The 18,581-nt window shown below is 52.2% G+C and overlaps 1 protein-coding gene across 1 annotated transcript in view; it reads right to left on the bottom strand.

Moving 5' to 3' along the window:
• The window catches only part of SHANK2 (SH3 and multiple ankyrin repeat domains 2), a 679,458-nt gene extending 662,269 nt beyond the window's left edge, over positions 1 to 17,189 (bottom strand). Inside the window, exon 1 of the mRNA XM_030918720.1 lies at positions 16,984 to 17,189. The gene's annotated coding sequence lies outside the window, so the exon portion shown is untranslated. The remainder of the gene's footprint in view (positions 1 to 16,983) is intronic.
• Between the last annotated feature and the right edge of the window lie 1,392 nt (positions 17,190 to 18,581).

Below are 18,581 nucleotides of genomic sequence, written 5' to 3'. Positions count from 1 at the left end.
TTGAATCCGGGAGGCAGAGGTTGCAGTGAGCCAAGACCGTGCCATTGAACTCCAGCCTGGGCAATAAGAGCAAAACTCTATCTTGGAAAAAAAAATGTTAACTTTATGTTACGTATATTTTACCTCCATAAAGGAAATAAAAAGAACCTCTCATTCTCAACACCTCACAAGGGTTCAGGATCCACTTCATGGAGCGAGGGGAAAACACTAAAGGCAAAAGGCCAACATGTACAGGCATGCAGCAGGGACAGAAGAGCCTCCGATCTTCAGTTTTTGTCGGAAGCCACCTCCTGAGGTCCACGTGACACAGCCTGTGGGGAGTGGCTGCCGTGAGGATGGGCACACGCTCTCCTCACACGTGGTGTACACCATCTCCCATCCTGCCGGCTGCCTTTGCTGACGTCTGTGCCAGAAGCAATGTGACTTTAACAGATGCACCCATTCTCCTGCTGAGAAAACTGAGGCCAGAACAGCAGGTGCTGACGGCAGAGCCAGGACCAGGAGGAAGCCAAGCTGGCCATTCGGTTCTTCCTGCTCAGCCTCCTCCATCCCCTCCACAAACACTGTTTGTTTGAAAGGCAGGACCGGACTGAGAGGGATGTTGCTCGGGGCCTGTCTCACCATTCACAGAACACTCCTCATTCTCCTTGTCCCCAGCTCAACGGCCAGAGAAGGCAACAGGGCAGGCTGAAATTAGCTTACCAACAGTCACCATGCAAAATTACTCAGGAATAAAATTAAAACATGCATTATGCGTCCTGGTTGAACCATAAAATGCTGTGACCAGTAAAAGCATCAAAACCCAATGTGAGGCCAGGCACGGTGGCTCACGCCGGTAATCCCAGCACTTGGAGAGAGGCTGAGGAGGCTGGCAGATCACCTGAGGTCAGGAGTTCTAGACCAGCCTGGCCAACATGGTAAAACCCCATCTCTACTAAAAATATAAAAATTAGCTGGGTGTGGTGGCGTGCACCTATAGTCCCTGATACTCCAGAGGCTGAGGTAGGAGAGTTGCTTGAACCTGGGAGGTGGAGGTTGCAGTGAGCCAAGATCGCATTTGGCTTGCGCCCGGCTCTAGTAGGCAACTTATAAAACCGTGAACTAAATAAATCAGGGTCAGCAAGCGGCTGCCCACGGGCCAATTCTAGCCCAAGCCTGTTCTCCTAAGTAAAGTTATACTGGAGCAGAGCTGTGTCCGCTCCTTCACGCATTGCCTTTGACTGCTTTTTTGGAGAGACACTGCACAGCGCACAAACACGACATTTTTACTCCAGCCTGGGTGACAGAGTGAGACTCCGTCTCAAAACAAACAGATAAACAAAACCCAATGTGGCACCTCTATAGTCCTGTGAGGTCTTTCTGCGCCCAGAGGGCAACACTGCAGGCAGCGGCCGGCAGGGACTTGGCACAGTCAGGACTGCGCTGTGGGCCTGGGAGGCTGTCACAGTAACAGCTCGAATCAGCCGTACCTCCTAGATCTACCATCTTGGGAAGTCTTCTCCCACAACGACCCTGGAAATGGTCACTGTGTTCGCTCTGGCCATGTCAATAAACCCAGAGACAATAGCAACAAATGTGATGCAAGCAGAAGCTGCAGACCGTGGCATCCTGAAGTTCCCGGTCTTGCTGCCCTCAGGAGCCCAGAACCACCAAGTAGCCAGTGGGCAAGGAGGACTGAGTCCAGGGACTGAGCCCGGGTCTAGTGGGCAACTTGTAGAACCATGAGCTAAATAAATCAGGGTCAGCAAGCGACCACCTACGGGCCAATTCTAGCCCAAGCCTGTTTTTATAAGTAGTTTTTACTGGAACACAGTCGTACCCATTTATTCATATGTTGCCTTTGACTGCTTTTTTGGAGAGACACTGCACAGCACGCAAGTACAACATATTTACTATCCGGCCCTGAAATGGACAGGTGTTTTACCCTTTGTTTGGGGTGGTCTGTTATACAGCAAAGATTAACTAACACGACTCTCAACTTAACAGTTGCTTATTAGATAGGTGTCGTTATCTCCAACCTAAAGATCAGGAAGCCAAGGCCTACAGTGAAGGATCCAGTCACTCACCCAGGTCACATCGTGGCACTTATGGGGAGGCTCCGGCAAAGCAGGAGTTAACCCTGCCTGTCTAACACCAAAGGCCCCAAGCCCACCACAATGCAGGCTTTATGGAAGGGTCCCTAACTGAGTCACTAGCTGTACAGCCGACCCCATCTCCCCTTCCCAGGCCCCCTGCCCCTTTCTCTTCAGTAAAACATGGCAGGATAAGATGTCCAACGAAAAAGGCTCATCCATGTCAGGAAAAGCCACTGAGGGCCACAAAGGCTGACAAGGATGAACACACACCACTACCCAGGCTCGTGGGTAGCAGAGCAACCCAGTCACCTGGAGTTCCCACGGGATGAGGGTGGCCCCTCCCAAGGGGCTCTCCCTGTGACACACAGACTCACCTCTGTCCCCAGGCCCTGCACACATGCACACAAGGACTGAAGGTGGGACTGGCTGGGGAGAGGGGGCCAAGGTTGCAGATGTCCCTTGCACGAGCTGGGGGGCTGCCACTGGGCACCCCATCATCCTGAGTCCCTGAACCCTGTGCACTCATGAAGCCCACATGGGAGGCTCTGCAGAGAACAGGTGGAGGCCACAGCGTCCCCTGCTCTGCCTGTAACAGGATCTCTGTGCCAGCCCGAGGTCTCAACAGGCCAGTGGGGAGCCCTGACAAGACAGGCACTTTACAGACCCAACAATCCACATGTGACACAGGTCGCATGGACACAGATGATGCAGACGTCACCACTAAAGACAGTAAGAACAGCTGGCAGTACGTGGATGCTTACCGTAGTCTCAGTTTTACAAAATTGCCTTATTTAATGCTCACAGCTACCGGAAATATGTTAGTACCCCCATTTCAAGGATAAGAAAACCAAGGCCTAAAGAGGCCAGCTGGGCTGTCCAAGGTCACACAGCAATACGGCAGAGCTGCTCTGCACTGCGATGTACCACTTACTACAGCAAGGAAAATGAACACAACACTCCCCAAAACCCAAAGATGTCGGGATAAGAGCGGAGAGGCCAGAGGCCCCTCCTGGCCAGTGCTATGCTCCCTCCGCGGCCCAAATTCTCCAGGCAGATCACCCGTCACCACGGCCTAGAGAACAGGGCGCTGAGACACGGTGACACTCAACTCGGCTGGGCAAATGCACCGTCTATGGCCAGAGCTTGCCGGAGTCAATCAGCAGAAGTGTTGAAGAGCTGGGGCCCTCTGTGTCCTCTCTGTCCCCATGCTGACTGCACCTGCTGCAGAGGACTCTCCCCAGAAGAGGGGCTGTCCAGACACAGAGTCACAGGGACAGACTTCATTCACAGGAAGGTCCAGCTCACGGCTTCACAAGCATTTTGTTCACAAACACCCAGGAGGCGTGAGGAAGGACTGGCTGAGAACACGTCAACAGATGACCAGGAGGGGCCGCCAGGCAGGCCCAGAGGGAGGACTCACTGGAGTGAAGGAGATTAAATGCTCCCGTCCCCTTCCATTCTACTGGTTATAACACGTAACTTGCTACATGGGTTCAAAGCCCCAGCCAATGCACCTCCCTGGAGCTCAGTTTTCCCTTCTGTGAAATGGGCATTAAAATACTCCCAGACAGCAACTGGCGATTCCACGAGACCATATGCACGAAGCTCCTGGCACACAGCAGGTACTGAAATGGCCTCCAACAATGTCTGCAGATAATACATTAATGATAATGACAATGACTGACTGACTGAGCTACCTACAAAGATACAGGTCACTCTACGTTATTACTGCATTGTGAATGGTCAATTTTTTTTCTTTTTTGAGATAGGGCCTCACTATGCTGCCCAGCCTGGAGTGTACTGGCACCATCTCAGCTCACAGCAGCCTCAACCTTTCCAGTCTCAGTGGTCCTTCCACATCAGCCTCCTGAGAAGCTGGGGCTACAGGCACACACCACAATGCCCAGCTAATATTTGTTTTTTGTTTTGTTTTGTTTTCTAGAGACAGGGTTTCACCACACTGCCCAGGCTGGTCTCAAACTGCTCTTAAGCAAGCCACCTACCCACATCGGCCTCCCAGAGTGCTGGGACTATAGGCATCAGCCACCTGCACCTGACCAAGAAGTCATTTTTGCCTCTACATGTGGAGCGTCCTGCAGCTGGCTGGGTGGTCTGTTACCTCAGAGGCATTTCCTTTCGTTCAGAAAATCACCCACCCCACCCCAGGCCACTGAGCCCACCAGGCACAGGCTACATCTCGCAGGGCGTCTGCCAGGTGTCTCCGGCAATTGCACATCCCTGGGAGCTGGGCAAACACTCAGCGGTGGCCAGAAAGCCATCTGAAGATCCAACGGCCTCCACGAATGCTCACTAGTAATATGATACTAATTCTAGACTGCTAAAATTAGTAATATGACACTAATACTAATAATTACTAACAGTAATATGATACTAATTCTAGACTGCTAAAATTAGTAATATGACACTAATACTAATAATTACTAACAGTAATATGATACTAATTCTAGACTGCTAAAATTAGTAATATGACACTAATACTAATAATTACTAACAGTAATATGATACTAATTCTAGACTGCTAAAATTAGTAATATGACACTAATAGTAATAATTACTAACAGTAATATGATACTTTTAGACTGCTAAAGTTAGTAATATGATTCTAATGGTAATAATTACTAACAGTAATATGATACTAATTCTAGACTGCTAAAATTAGTAATATGATTCTAATGGTAATAATTACTAACAGTAATATGATACTAATTCTAGACTGCTTCTGGTAAGAACCTCGTTCTTCAGGAGAATGAACTCCAGAAGCTATTTAACCAGGCTTGGTCTATGAAGAGCCTGCCACAGGGTACTGGGAGGCTTGTCAGCATGAGGATTCTCTGATCCAGCATAAAATCTGCTGAAAACCCGCTGCAGGACCCAGACGCGGTGCATCTTCTCCCAAGGTCCATTGTTCTCCAAGAGGTTTGGACCTGGACTGTCCAGAGCCAGCAGTGCAGAACCCTGATTAATTCTCAATGAGCTCTGGGGTCCTGCCCACACTCAGGTCTCTCTGAGTGACAAGCCGTGACAAGCTGTCCTAGCCCATCTTCTCTCCCTAATCCCTCTCCTGTTCTTCCAACTAGAGTCTTTGCTGCTAACTCAAAGGAAGCATGTCAAAAGGAAGGGGACTCTGTCTGAGGGTGAGAAGGTGGCGGTGGAAGCAGGGCCACTGCAGGGCAGGGGGCCAAGCAAGAAGGGGCAGACCCCAGCCCCTGGAGAAGGAAGGTTACAAATCCATGCTGCCCCATAGCAATATAATTGGAGTCACAAATGTAATTTTAAATTTCCTAGGAGCCACATCAAAAAAAAATAAAATGGGCTGGGCATGTTGGCTCATGCCCACAAACACCAATACTTTGGGAGGCTGAGGTGGGAGGATCACTTGAGCTCAGGAGTTTGAGGCCAGCCTGGGCAACATAGGGAGCCCCCTCTAAAAAAAAAAAACAGCCAGGTGTGCTGCTGTGCACCTGCAGTCTGTGCGTCTGTGGTCGCAGGTCCTTGGGAGGCTGAGGTGAGAGGATTGCTTAAGCCAGGGAGGTCCATTCAGAAAATGGAAAGCTGAGTGGTGGATGAACCGGAACTGGGAGAAGCTTTCTATGAATCAGAGAAAATGCAAGTTAAAAGGAGACACCATTTCCCACCCATTAGACTGGCAAATATCAGGCAACACCAAGTCTTGCTGAGGAGGAAGGGCCCAGGGAGTTCTCACACCATGCGGGTGGGACTGTAACTTGGTACAACGCCCGGGAGAGCAATTTGAGAACATTGGCAAAAGTCAGCTCTGTGCATGGTGAAAGCTCCGGGGTAGGCAACTTCTCATCTAAGGAGGTACCCAGGGAAGCCCCGGCAGGGCCTGCAGAGAAGAATGTTCCCTGCAGCACGGTCTGAAAGAACAAGATCCTGAAAACAACCCAAATGTCAACAGGAAGAGAAAGAATAAAATGGGGTTAACCATTCCATAAAATGTATAAACTGAGCTACATGATCAACTCGGTGGATTTTTTAAAGTGGCTATTAAGGAAACTTCAAGGCAAAGCTTCCAGGGAGCGGGAAGTACCCGGACACCCCGCATTTCCCACCCCACACAGGCGACCCAAGGCCCCATGAGACAAACAAATACGTACCTTTGCCAGCAACTGCACATGAGATCGGCAAATGACCCATTGCACAACCAGCCCACATTTAAGATCATGAGGCAACCGGAAAGCATCTAATCAGTCCATCAGCTACATTTTGCAGGAGACACTCTCTCCCCTGCTACTGTCTCTGGTCCCTGTCTTTCTTGGTCCAACCCTAGGCTGGAGTTGAACCCACAAAGATGAGACATCCCCAGTAGGTTCCCAGGGACTAGGTTCCCAGGGAGCAGCACCTTGCCTCACTGGAAGACACCAGACGTGGGAAAAAGTCTGTCCCACAATTTCTCCCACACTCAGGGTCACCCCTGCTTTCTCCTGAGACCCACGAAGCCTGGGTCTGGAGCAAGTGGGTAAAAGCCTGGGCTGGAGCAAGTGGGTAAAAGACCTCAGCTTTAGTATCTCAAGACTGGATGGGCCTGGGGCTGGACACTGCTTTAGAAGGTGTTTTCTGAAAGCAAGGACTCAAGATATTTGGACGCCCACATTCACAGTAGCATCATGTACAACAGCCAAAGGGTGAAGCCACCCAGGTCCCCATGGATGGATGACTGTATAAACAAAATGTGGTCCATCCACACAACGGAATATTACTCAGCCATAAAAAGGAAGGAAATTCTGACACACACTACAACATGGATGAGGCTTGAGAACATTATGCTGAGTGAATTAAGCCAGACTCAAAAAGACAAACACTGCATGATTCCACTCGGATGAGGTCCCTACAGAAGCCAAAGAGACAGGAAACAGACTGGTGGTCACTAGGGGCTGGGAGAAGGGGGATGGTTTGCTAGTGTTTAGTGGGGAAGTAGTTTCAGTTCTGCAAGCTGAAGAGTTCTACAGATAGACGGTGACGATGGTGGCACAGCAAGGTGAGTGTCCTTAATGCCTCAGAACTACACACCTAAAAATGGTGAAAAGGGTACCCTTCTATGTTATAAGTATTTTGCATGATTTATAAAATGTGCATTGGGAAAAAAAGTGCTCTTATATTCATTTCCACTGAACTCCTCCTCTATCACACATCGCTTCCTTCACCTCCTTTAAGTGTTTGCTCAAGGACCAGTTCCTCAGTGCGGCTCGCACTGACCGCCCTGCTAAAACAGCAGCCCCCTTGGCTCCCAGTCCCCACCAGCAAGCTCTCCTTTCCTCCCGCATGGCATCACTGCTTCTTTATGATCTCCCTTAATTATTGTTTGCTCCCCTGGTGAGGGTGTCGACCCTACAGGGGCAGAAATATTTGTCTGGTTCACTGCTGCATCCCAGAGTCTACAGCAGCCTAGCAGATATCTGCAGCACACGCCACAAAAGACGGCAGAATACGCATTCTTCTCAAAGGCACATGGAACATTCTCCAGGAGAGGCCCTCATGCCCGGCCATAAAATAGCCTCATTAAACATCAGCAGGACTGAAATTATACAAATAATGTTCTCCACCCACGATGGAATGAAATTCGAAATCCATTTTACAAATGCACAAATATGTGGAAATTAACACACAAACAGCCAATGGGTCAAAGAATAAACGACAGGGAAATTGAAAAACACTTTGAAACGAGTGAAAAAGAAGACAAAACACATCAAAACTTATGGTATACAATTAAAGCAGTAAAGGAAATTCAGATCTGTTAATGTCTCTATTAAAAAGAAGACAAATCTCAAATCAGTAACCAAAACCTTCCACCTTGCAAAAGTCAGAAAAAGAACGGGAAACTGAAACTGAGCAAGCAGAAGGAAGGAAATAATAAAGGTTAGGGCTGAAGTTAATGAAACCTAGGCTAGAAACACAATAAAGAAAATCAATAAAACTATAAGTTGGTTATTTGAAAAGATCAACAAAATTGACAAACCTTAGCTGGAATGATCCAGAAAAGAAGGGAAGACTCAAATCACCAAACTCAGAAATGAAAGAAAGGACCTTATTACCAACTTACAGACTTAAAAGGAATCAGGCCGGGCGCGGTGGCTCACGCCTGTAATCCCAGCACTTTGGGAGGCCGAGGCGGGCGGATCACAAGGTCCGGAGATCGAGACCATCCTGACTAACACAGTGAAACCCTGTCTCTACTAAAAAGACAAAAAAACTAGCCGGGCCTGGTGGTGGATGCCTGTAGTCCCAGCTACTCAGGAGGCTGAGTCAGGAGAATGACGTAAGCCCAGGAGGTGGAGCTTGCAGTGAGCCGAGATGGCGCCACTGCACTCCAGCCTGGGCGACAGAGTGAGACTCTGTCTCAAAAATAATAATAATAATGAGATGGTGCTACAAACAACTACACAGCAACCGAATCAGAGAAACTCACTTGAAGTGGACACGTTTCTGGTGGGACACAAACTAACAAACTTGACTCAAGAAACAGAAAATCTAAAAAGACCTATGACAAGTAGAGATCCAATTAATAATTTTAAAGGTTTTCACAAAGAAACGCCTAGGCCCAGATGGCTGCATTGGTGAAGTCTATCCAACATTTAAAGAAGAATGAAGGCCAATTTTGCATAAACTTTTCAGAAAAAAAAAAATGGAAGACAATGCTTCCCAAGTCATCTTATGAGGCCAATACTACTCTGATACCAAAACCAGACTTCACAAGTAAACTACAGGCTTCCTCTGGCAGCCAAACACCTACAAAGTCCTCTCCGCTCTCCTGTCTACACTTGCAAGCCTGCCTCACTCTACAAATTGGTCAGGCTGCTCTCCCAGAGTCTCCTAAGCCACCTCAGGCTCTGCCAGCCTCCCTGACCCCACAGCCTGGAAAGTGCCCCTGCATGCTTCCAACATCCTAGACTCCACAATCAGAAGGCCTGCCCCTGGGGTGGGAACCACCTGGTGCTGTCTGAAGCCCCCAACTAAACTCCACAGAAATATCCTGAACGACAAGAAAAGGGATATGCAACATTCAAAGCAGCCCCTGGACCACATGGCAAAGCCAGCTTTCAAACCAGACCCGTGCACTGACAAGGCAGATCCCATGCTCCTCCCAGAGGCTCTCAGCGTACAGCCCCAGGAACCAGCCTATTCGAGAGATCTATGAAGTCAAACCATTCTCATAACACTGAGATGTGAGCTGCTTTTTCAAGCTCATCCTCTCCCAAGTGCACAACGGAAGCTACAGAACGTGCGATATTGCAAATAGCTGACTGCAGGAGCAGTTACGGGAACCCAGCTGTCTTCCATTAAACCTGACAGCAAAAAGACTGCAAAAATGTTAAACAATGCCACTCTTCTCACCAAGTCTTTTTTGTTGTTGTAGAGATGGACTCTCACTCTGTTGCCCAGGCTAGAGTGCAGTGGTAAAATCTTGGCTCACTGCAACCTCCGCCTCCTGGGTTCAAGTGATTCTTGTGCCTCAGCCTCCTGAGTAGCTGGGTCTCCAAGTGTGCCCCACTGTGCCTGGCTAATTTTTGTATTTTTAGTGGAGACGGGGTTTCACCCTTTTGGCTAGGCTGGTCTCAAACTCCTGACCTCAAGTGATCCACCCGCCTCAGTCTCCCAAAGTGCTGGGATTACAGGTGTGAGCTACTGCACTATTTTTTTTTTTCTCACCTTGTCACCCAGGCTAGAGTACAGTGGCGTGATCACAGCTCACTGCAACATCAACCTCTCAGGCTCAGGTAATCCTCCCACCTCAGCCTCCTGAGTAGCTGGGACCACAGATGCATGCCACTACACCTTGCTAATTTTTTATTTTTTGTAGAGACAGGTCTCATTATATTGCCTAGGCTGGTCTCAAATTGCTGGCCTCAAGCAATCCTCCTGCCTTGGCCTCCCAAAGTGCTGGGATTACAGGCCTGAGCCACCTCAACCAGCCTCACCAAATGTTTTTCTTGTTTTGAAAAGAGTTGTTTTTCATAAAAACACATTATTTATACCAACATATAATGAGTTTATTACTATTTTTAAATGCATTAATAAATATTTTTAAATTCTAACAGCATAACAATAGGTTAGTGCTCATACACAGCAAGCTTCTGGGTCCTTCAAAATTCTAAGAGAGCAAAAAAGGTTCCTTAAGCTAAAAGTCTGACAACCACTGTGCTACCTCATCTGCTTTACCCGAAAGCGAACAGAAAAATAAACTGGCGTGCCACCTAGGAGGCGATCTGGAGGCCGGAGAAGCAAGCGGTGCCTTCCTCTGCACGGTGGAGTGGGCAGCCGCCTGGTGTGGATCCCAGCTGGGCCACAAGACCTTTGGCAAGTTCAGCCACTGAAGCTGAATGAGCCTCGAGGGAGGGAAAGTCCAGAACTAGGATGAGGGGCCATAGCAACGCCATCTGGTCAGTATCTTCCCCTGCCAACGTCCCCTGGTCCATGCTTGGTGCCACTGTAGGACCTTGAAATGCAAATAGGAGCAAGACATGGTCCCTTTCCTGGGGACCTGTCCGCCTGGTGAGGAGGGGTCAGACAGGAGCTGGCTGGCCTGGTTTGCAGGCCCCTGCACTGGAAGCGGGGGGCGGAGCAGATTCTTCAAATTCCAGGGACATTTGTGGGGGGCGGCAGGAAAAACATGGACAGGAACGGCTGAGCCCTATGCTCTCAGGGGTACAAATGAGGGCGTGGAAGCATCCCCCTCCACTCCCCAAGAAGCTTGCCTTCTCCCCAGGGAAGGAATCCAGGGCAGATTTTCAGGAAAGACAGGCTCAGAGGCTCATTTCCCATCGCCCAGGAACCCAGAAGTCTGTGTCAGCTCCAGGCCTGGAAACCCAGGATGCCCCGCACCCCCTTCCCTGGCCCTAAGCCTCCCAGGACCCACCCCAGTGGACCAGGGACCAGGCTGCCAGCTGTCCAGACTCTCGGCCATTCCCCAACCCCACCGAGGACTCCAGGTGCTGACTCTGGATTCTCCTTGAGAAGCGGAGGGACCTGATGAGCCAGAGTGAGGAGGACGTGGGGCAGGACACCCCCAAGTCTGCAGGGAGGTAGCAAAGCCTGGCAGTATCCAGAGCACACAGCGGACATCACCTGTCACTCACATAGGTATCATTACTGTCCCCAGGTAAGAATCACCTGCAGGACCCTGAATGCAGGTGTAATCTTGTGAACCAAGATCTTCTCCCTTATAGGGGGCTTCAAACTGAGGTGCAAGGACCCTTTCCAAGTGGACCCAGCTCAGTCTAAAAGGTAGCCAAGTCTTTCACGAAATTGCTCAGTGGAGAAAGGCCTTGGGTCCCCCTGCCCACCTCCCCTCCCCAACATCCCTGAAGCTCTTTTACATAAGAAAGGCACTGCTTTCCCCCAGGAGCTGGTGAGGTGGCGGTGCAGCCCCAGGAGAAGAGCCCTCCTGATACCAAATAAAAGGGCTAATGCAACCAGGGCTTCAATTAAAACACCAAAAACACCCACTGCCTTCTCAGAGATGCAGCTCCAGTAACAGCTCCCCTTTTCCATTTCTAAAAATCTGTAATTTATTTATAGTTTTTGACCAACTGTGCCCCAGCAATGACTGTACAGCTTTTTCAATTCAGAGGTAATTTTTTAAAATACTTAGCAACTTCAGGTCACGGGAAATTTTATGAAAGTCAATTTATGTATATTTTTCATGCAGAGAAGTATGCTAGGTTGATTAATAAAAGACCCATGAGCATAAAAGTCTATTACATTACGATAAAATTCTTTGGGGGAAGTGGCTGTATAAATTCAAGAAGAGAAAAGAACGATGAAAATGTCCTAAAGCTCACTTACGTATCTGTCAAGGAAAAGTGGATGTGAGTCACGATGGGTTTATATCACAGTGGGTGAAGTTAGGCAACAGTTCCTTTTAAAATATTGATATTTACCCTCACAGAGGTACCGTAGCCTTTACAAATATTTAAACCTATGAAGAAAAATGTTAGATGTTGACTTTAAAATGTGTAAGAAGCCCGGTAAATGATGAATGGCACAATCTGAACGTTTACTGGCAATTCTTTCAGCTTTGCTGGATATTTGAATTTTTCATAAGAAATTGTTGCAGAAAATGTATAAGAGAACAAGCTGTTTTTAAAACACTTTTAGGGAGAGACAAAAAAAAATGCAAGAAGCAGGCCCCAGCCCAGCAGGGCCAAGGCAGGGCTTATGACCTCTAATGCACGCCTCCTGGGGGGTGTCTGGTGAGGCCTTTCTAAGTCCAGCAACTCAGGGCTGCTCCAGCTGAGCTTCCCCTCCCTCTGGTGGGCTCCCGTGCTACCTTTCTGCTGCATCAGAATTTCTAGGACGGGGAGCTAGGAGCCCTTCCACACTCTACCATTTGGAATCTGCAGCCTCAGATTGGGAGTTTGTGGCCTAATTTCATTCACACACCCCTTACTGAGCTAACCCCAGAGTAGCTACCACACCCAGCAAGGACAATTTTCAAACACTGTCCCCAGTCACGCTCTGGTGCAGTGCCGGGTTCAGCAATGACATCTGGCAGCCAATCAGGGAGCCCAGCATGTCCCTGCTGCTGCCCGCTAACTCCTGGCAGCCCCACAGGCTTTTAAGAGCTTAATCTCCCAGGTAGTGAGCTGCATTTCAACCAGTCCCTCCCTGAAGGTCCATCCCCAGGGTACATGCATCCAGAGAGACCCAGTCTATGGTCCCTAAACCCAAGGCAGGCTCTGGGTACTGGGCATGGGCCCATCTTCCCATATCCTGCAAAGAACGGAAACCCTTGAATGCAGGAAAGGGTTGCATCAGAAGCACCTGTACCCGGAAGCCCAGCGTCAGTACTGGAGCCACGGCCAATGAGACAGCCGTCCATCAGCAGCATCAAACCAGTCCTTGAATCTGCTTTCCACAAAGCAAAACGTGGAGCACATCAAGAAGTCTAATGAGAAACTGGTTTTCACCTGCTGACCGCAGGGCTATTTCACAGCACGGGAACGAGAAGACTAATTTTCTAACCGCTGCCTAGCAGCTTTCTCCAGCTGGGCAGTGCGCATTTAACCACCGGGCGGTGCCGGGTCAAGGGCTCCCCTACCCGCTAGCTGTGTGTGCTAAGGCAAGCGGCTTCACTCCTCTGAGCTTCAAGCTCCTAATCTGTGAAATGGGAAACGTAATGAATCGGAGCTGCCTCCTTGGGCTTCTGTGAGATTTACTGAGGGAATAAATAGCAAGAGTATGGCACTAATGCCAACCAAAAGGAAAATGTTCAGTGAGAGTCTCACTATGCCCACTGCAGCTGCTGACATTATTGTGACTAGCGTGTGGCTCTGTCCCCACCCCAGGAACAAGGACTGGATCATTCTGCCAAGTGCTCATGTTCAGTCCCAGGAGGACGCAGACAACCTGGGCCTCTTCCAAGGGTTTGTATAGCCCCACCCCACGCTGGGTTGGGGACCCTTTCTATGCCCTGCAGCACTCAGTGGTCACCTCCATCACAAGCCCTGTCACAATACAGACTAACTGGACTGTCCAGTCACGCCTCTTCCTCCCCATTATCCTAGAAGCTCCCTGAGGCAGCCCGTGCAGCCAGTCCAGGCTTGGATGCGGCCAGTCCAGGCTTGGATGCAGCAGCAGGCCCTCAGATGATTATTCGTGCGGAAACAAACAAATACACCCTAGATATCCTCTGACCATCAGAAAACGACAGGCCTATCATTTTGGGCGGGAGGTTAGGTGCAGTGGCCAAGTCACAAAGGTCACTCAGCCCTGGGGGTGCTGCAGGCTCCAAGCCCTGCACTAATATGCTCACAGCCTCTCAATAAGGGGTTCATTCTCCCCGTGCCCAGGCCAATGGCGAGGGGTGGGGGACTCCAGAGATGGAGAAGACCCGCCTTCGTCTGGAGCTATCCTCCCTTCTCCCCTCTCCTTCCCTTTCTTCCAGATTCCCCAGTCTACAGAAACAGAGAGGGTCAAGAGGTCATGTGAAGGCAAGAAGCTCTAAAGGGTCCCTCCCTGGGGCTCACAGTCCCACTTACAGGACAACTGGAAGCTCCTGAAGAGGCTGTGCGCATCCATTTCCACGGTTTTTCTCAGCCACACCCTCCCCGCTGCCCTAAGGAGGGGCCCTCAGACTCCAGGTACAACAGCCCCAGGTGCAAGCTTCAGCTTGAGTTTACAAAGCAGGAGGCTGGAATTGCAGGCAGGTGAGACCTCAGGTGTCCAGGCCCAGAACTCCTTTACAGTAGGAGGCATGACCTCAGGCCCCGCAGCAACTCCCAAGCTGAGCCCCACTTTAGAAAAGTCCTCATCCCTCATCAGGACTGACAGGGACACCAGAACTCTCTCATCTGCAACTCTGTTACGTATTTGGAAATAAGGCAAGTATGCTAAAGCACTGCCTTCCCATAAAAAGCCATTTTTAGGAGTGTGTTCCTGTATACTGGTCAATTCCCAGCCCGTTTTTCTCTCCCATCCTTTTCCTCTTTACTAATGACATACAAAATGCAATGCAGTCTCAGCATCCCTTTACCTCCCTCTGGGCAGCGCTCACATCTGATATCACCTGGCTCCCCAGTCCCCGGACTAGACCAAGACCCCTAGAAGCCAGCATGGGCCCTAAGCACCCAAATGAAGAAACGAATGAATGAAAAATCTCCTTGAAACTCACCCACATAGGAATAGGGCTTTCTATAGCAGACTGTACTTGGAGACAGTACGCAGAAAAGGTCCCCCACACAGACCACACCCCTCCCGTGGGGTCGGGGGTAGTCTAATTTGTTAAAAGCAGCCAAGTGCTGTCAACTGAGGCCTCTGGGATCATCTTCATGGGTGAAATCACCTACTCGTAAAGAGCTACCTTTGATACCTGAATTCCAACCTCCTTCCAAAGGCACCCAAAGAAGCACCAAGTTTTCCATCCAATTCTTCCTTCCAGGAAAACAAGGAATTCCCGGGTGTGATAATGGAATCAGAGGCCTTAGACAGTGCTTCCCAGGAGCTGGATCACGCAGGCACTAACTGGGACACCCAGATTCCTATCAGGACAAGGGTCTCCCTCAAGCCCCCTTAGAGGCCAGCGATATCCGGCCTAGAAACCCACAGCTCCCACCTACCAATTCCCCTCTTAGAGCAGCCACAACGGCTTTCCCCCAGAAGTAACACTGAACCCAGACGGGGGCCAAGCTCACTCCACTCCCGCAGGCTCAACCCTGTTAGGACCGGACCCTCAACCTTGTTTCCAACCCACAAGTAGTTGGAAAACTCCAAAAGCAATTGGCCCAGAGGCTGTTCTGGACCTGCTGAAACCGCTGGGGCGCCGGGCTCGGTGCCTAGTGCGTAGTAGGGCGTCACTAATTATGGGATAAGGACCTCAGGGCACCCGGGTCAAGGCTGAATCTGTTAGGTCCTTTTCCAGGGGCGCAGAACTTCCCTGTAGCTGGGTCTGCAAAACCGAGGTTCACATCCCAGGTCGAGATCAAATCGCCCTCCCACACCGGGGGACTTCCGAAAATTACCTCTGTGGATCTGGCAGCTTAATTAGCTGATTGGCCTCATTAACGTTCGAACTTGAGTTTCAAACGAAAAAAGAGGTCACGCAACTATCCAATTTACTACCTCGAATTTCCATCCGAAAACCACTTTATTTTCGGATGGCCTCTGAGGACGCCCAGGCCTTTGCCCGCAACTGCCAGCCCCCGAGGGTCCTATGTACTTTAGCTTGACCCCCCCCAACACACCCCCCACCTGCCTGGCCCGAGCGACTTCTCAGTTCCAGGCGCCCCGAGCCCCTTTAAAAGCTCGCCGCGAAAACCACGGTCACCCGCACCATCCTTTCCCCCTCTGGGTGCTCCAGCCCCACGGAAAGGCAAGCCTCGCCCACGCGCTCACCCACCTCGAGCAGGGTGTCCGCACGCAGACCCGCCTGGAGGGCGCCGCGCTGCACCCCCACCCCAAGCCCCAGAACCCGGGCGGGGAGGTCCACCCCAGCCCCCGCATCCCCCCGAACCCGGGCGGCGAGGCCCGCTGCGGTGGTCGCACCTGCTGGTTCAGTCCGGCGGCCCCAGCCCAGGTGGCGAGTGCGCTGTGGGCGTCTCCGGGAGCGCTCCCCACGCCTGGCGCCTGGGGCCGGGGCCACCCGGTGCAGGCGCCTGGGCCGCGGGCTGCGCGGGCGGAGCTGCCCGGCCGCCGGAGAGGAGGGATGCCCGGGCGAAAGTTGCCAGGGAAACTTGATCAACTCGAGCGCGCCGGTGCCAGCTTCCTGCATAATTCACGGACGGTGGCGGCCGGGCTGCGCCCGCCGGGTCTCCCTATCCCAGTTGGTGAGCTCGGCGGGCCGGGGTCGGGCACCCGGCTGTGGCTTAGCGCGACCCCCGGGACCTGGGCGCCCGACCCGCCACCCCCGGGCCCGCACCAGGCGCGCCGGCCCCGGCCTCTCCGCGACAGCTGCTGCTGCCGCCGCGCGCGCCTGAATGGGAGCTCTGAGTGCAGGGCCAGGGTGACCGCAGCGGGGTCTCGGGGGATCTGGCGGCCGCGGTTCGGGTCTCCGCCCCCGCGCGCCACCTGGCGGCCCCGCGCCAGCTCCTCCGCTGGGCTCCCTGGCCCGGGTCCTAGGGCTGGCGGGCGGCGACCTGGGGCAAGGAGACCATGGGAGCGCGGCGGAGGTCGCGCCACACGCGCTGTTGCAGAGGAAGGGGCAGGACGCGCCAGCGACTACGGGGTCCGTGCACGCAGGGACAAAGCGGGGACTCCTTCCTGCGCTCTGAGCCCACGCCGCTTCCAAAGCTTTCGACACCGGCCCCTGCCCGGAAAGAAAGGCACGCGGGGGGAGGGGCTCTCTACGGAAAATCGACCCCCACCTGGACACGCGGCTCCCTCCCCTCAGCGCCCACCTCTCCAGCCTCTCTGGGTCTAGGACTGCGCTTACCCGGTAGCTGGTGCTCCGGGAATCGAGACGCACCCAAAATGCCGTTAGTGAGCAGGGTGGGGTGCCAAGGGCCACCTTCCGTCCTCTCCGGCCCGCGCCCTGCGTCCCTAGCCGCCGCCTCACCTGGCTCGGCGAGTCGGGGGCGGGTCCGAGCCCCCCGGGAGCGGCGGCGTCCGCGCACACCTGGCTCGGCCGCTGGAAGCCGAGCGGCGCCGCGCCCAGCCCCGCCGGAGCGCGGGACCGCGGCCGCCGCTCAGGTGCGGGGGGTGGGGAAGGACCCGGCCCCGCCCGGCACGGGCGCTGGCTCCGGCGAGGGTGGGGGAGGGGAGGGGCCCTCTCGCCGCCAAAAGGACGCGTACGGCCCAGGACCCGCGGGCGACCCGCCCTGGACCTCCGCCCCCCGCCCCGGCCCCGCTCCCGCCCGCGTTTGCGGCTCGGGCGCGCGCGTGGGGTCTGTTGTGGCAACCCCGGGAGACCGCGGGGCGCCCTGGCCGCCTCCGCCCCGCCCCGGGCTGCATGGCTCACGCACCTCCCCCTCCCCGGCCAAAGCCGGCGGACGAGAAAGTCCCTGAATTTTGTAAAGTCCGGTTCGGTCTGCACGATTATCGCGAACGCAGCTGGCTCCCGCTACGGAGTATTTATAATAATAGGATTCGGAAATAAAGGCCGCCTGCACATCAAAACGTTTGCAGAGCAAATGAAAACTTTGTACCCAGGTAATACGCCGGCGTCTGCTGCCCAGGCCACCGGGTCTGGGGCGCCTTCCGCCCAGGGGTGCACAACGGTGTCTCCGCCAGCTGCCTTCCAAGCCAAGAACAGCCAGGGGGTGGGGTGGGGTGGGGTGGGGGGAGCAAAAGCCAACGGCTCGGGTGAATCCCAGAGGCCAAAGGCACCCTCCGGAGACTCCCAGGAATCCTGTTATTATCCAGGACTCCGGATTGCTAGGTTTGCGGAAGCCCGAAGGGGCGGGTCCTGAGCTTGGAGCGGTGGCCGATGTGTGAGCTAGATTTTCTCAAGGTCTTGATCATTCACTAGGAATCTCCCCCAGTACAAGCTGCGTGTTTCTGAGTAAGCTCTTGAGGTCTCTCTGTTCTGGGTTCTCCAGTATTCTGGAAGGGGTGGGTAGGGATCAGAGTCCAGGCTGTGGAGTAGAACAACTGTCTCCAGAACCCTGGAGCCTGGCATTATGCAAACCCAAAACTGTGCCCCCCACATAGAGAGAGTGAGAGTGGGTGTGTATGTGTGTGTGTGTGTGTAAGTCAGTCTATCTTACAGGACATGCCTGAGAGGTTTGCATGGGCTGGTGACTTCAACATACCAAAGGCAAAGTTAAATATTTGCTCTAGATACTTTTTTTTCCTGCTTGCATAATTGTCCCACATTTCAAAGAAATCTTTAAAAGCACTTAGGTTAAAAAAAAAACAGTTGTGTTTTGGGCCTGCCTGAATATTTCAGGACACACATGGAGTAAATATTGTAACTCCTTGAGGGCAGCTGCGTTATGCAAACGTCTTTCTCATCACTGCTTCCTTAAGCACACACTTGATAAAATATTTGTCGAATGAATAAAGGAGGCAATCAAATAATAATAATCCCCA

This window comes from Rhinopithecus roxellana, chromosome 15, assembly GCF_007565055.1.
Source record: "Rhinopithecus roxellana isolate Shanxi Qingling chromosome 15, ASM756505v1, whole genome shotgun sequence".
Taxonomy (NCBI): Eukaryota; Metazoa; Chordata; class Mammalia; order Primates; family Cercopithecidae; genus Rhinopithecus; species Rhinopithecus roxellana.
The sequence above is the reverse complement of the archived record's forward strand: the minus strand, read 5'-3'. Positions and strand labels throughout refer to the sequence as shown.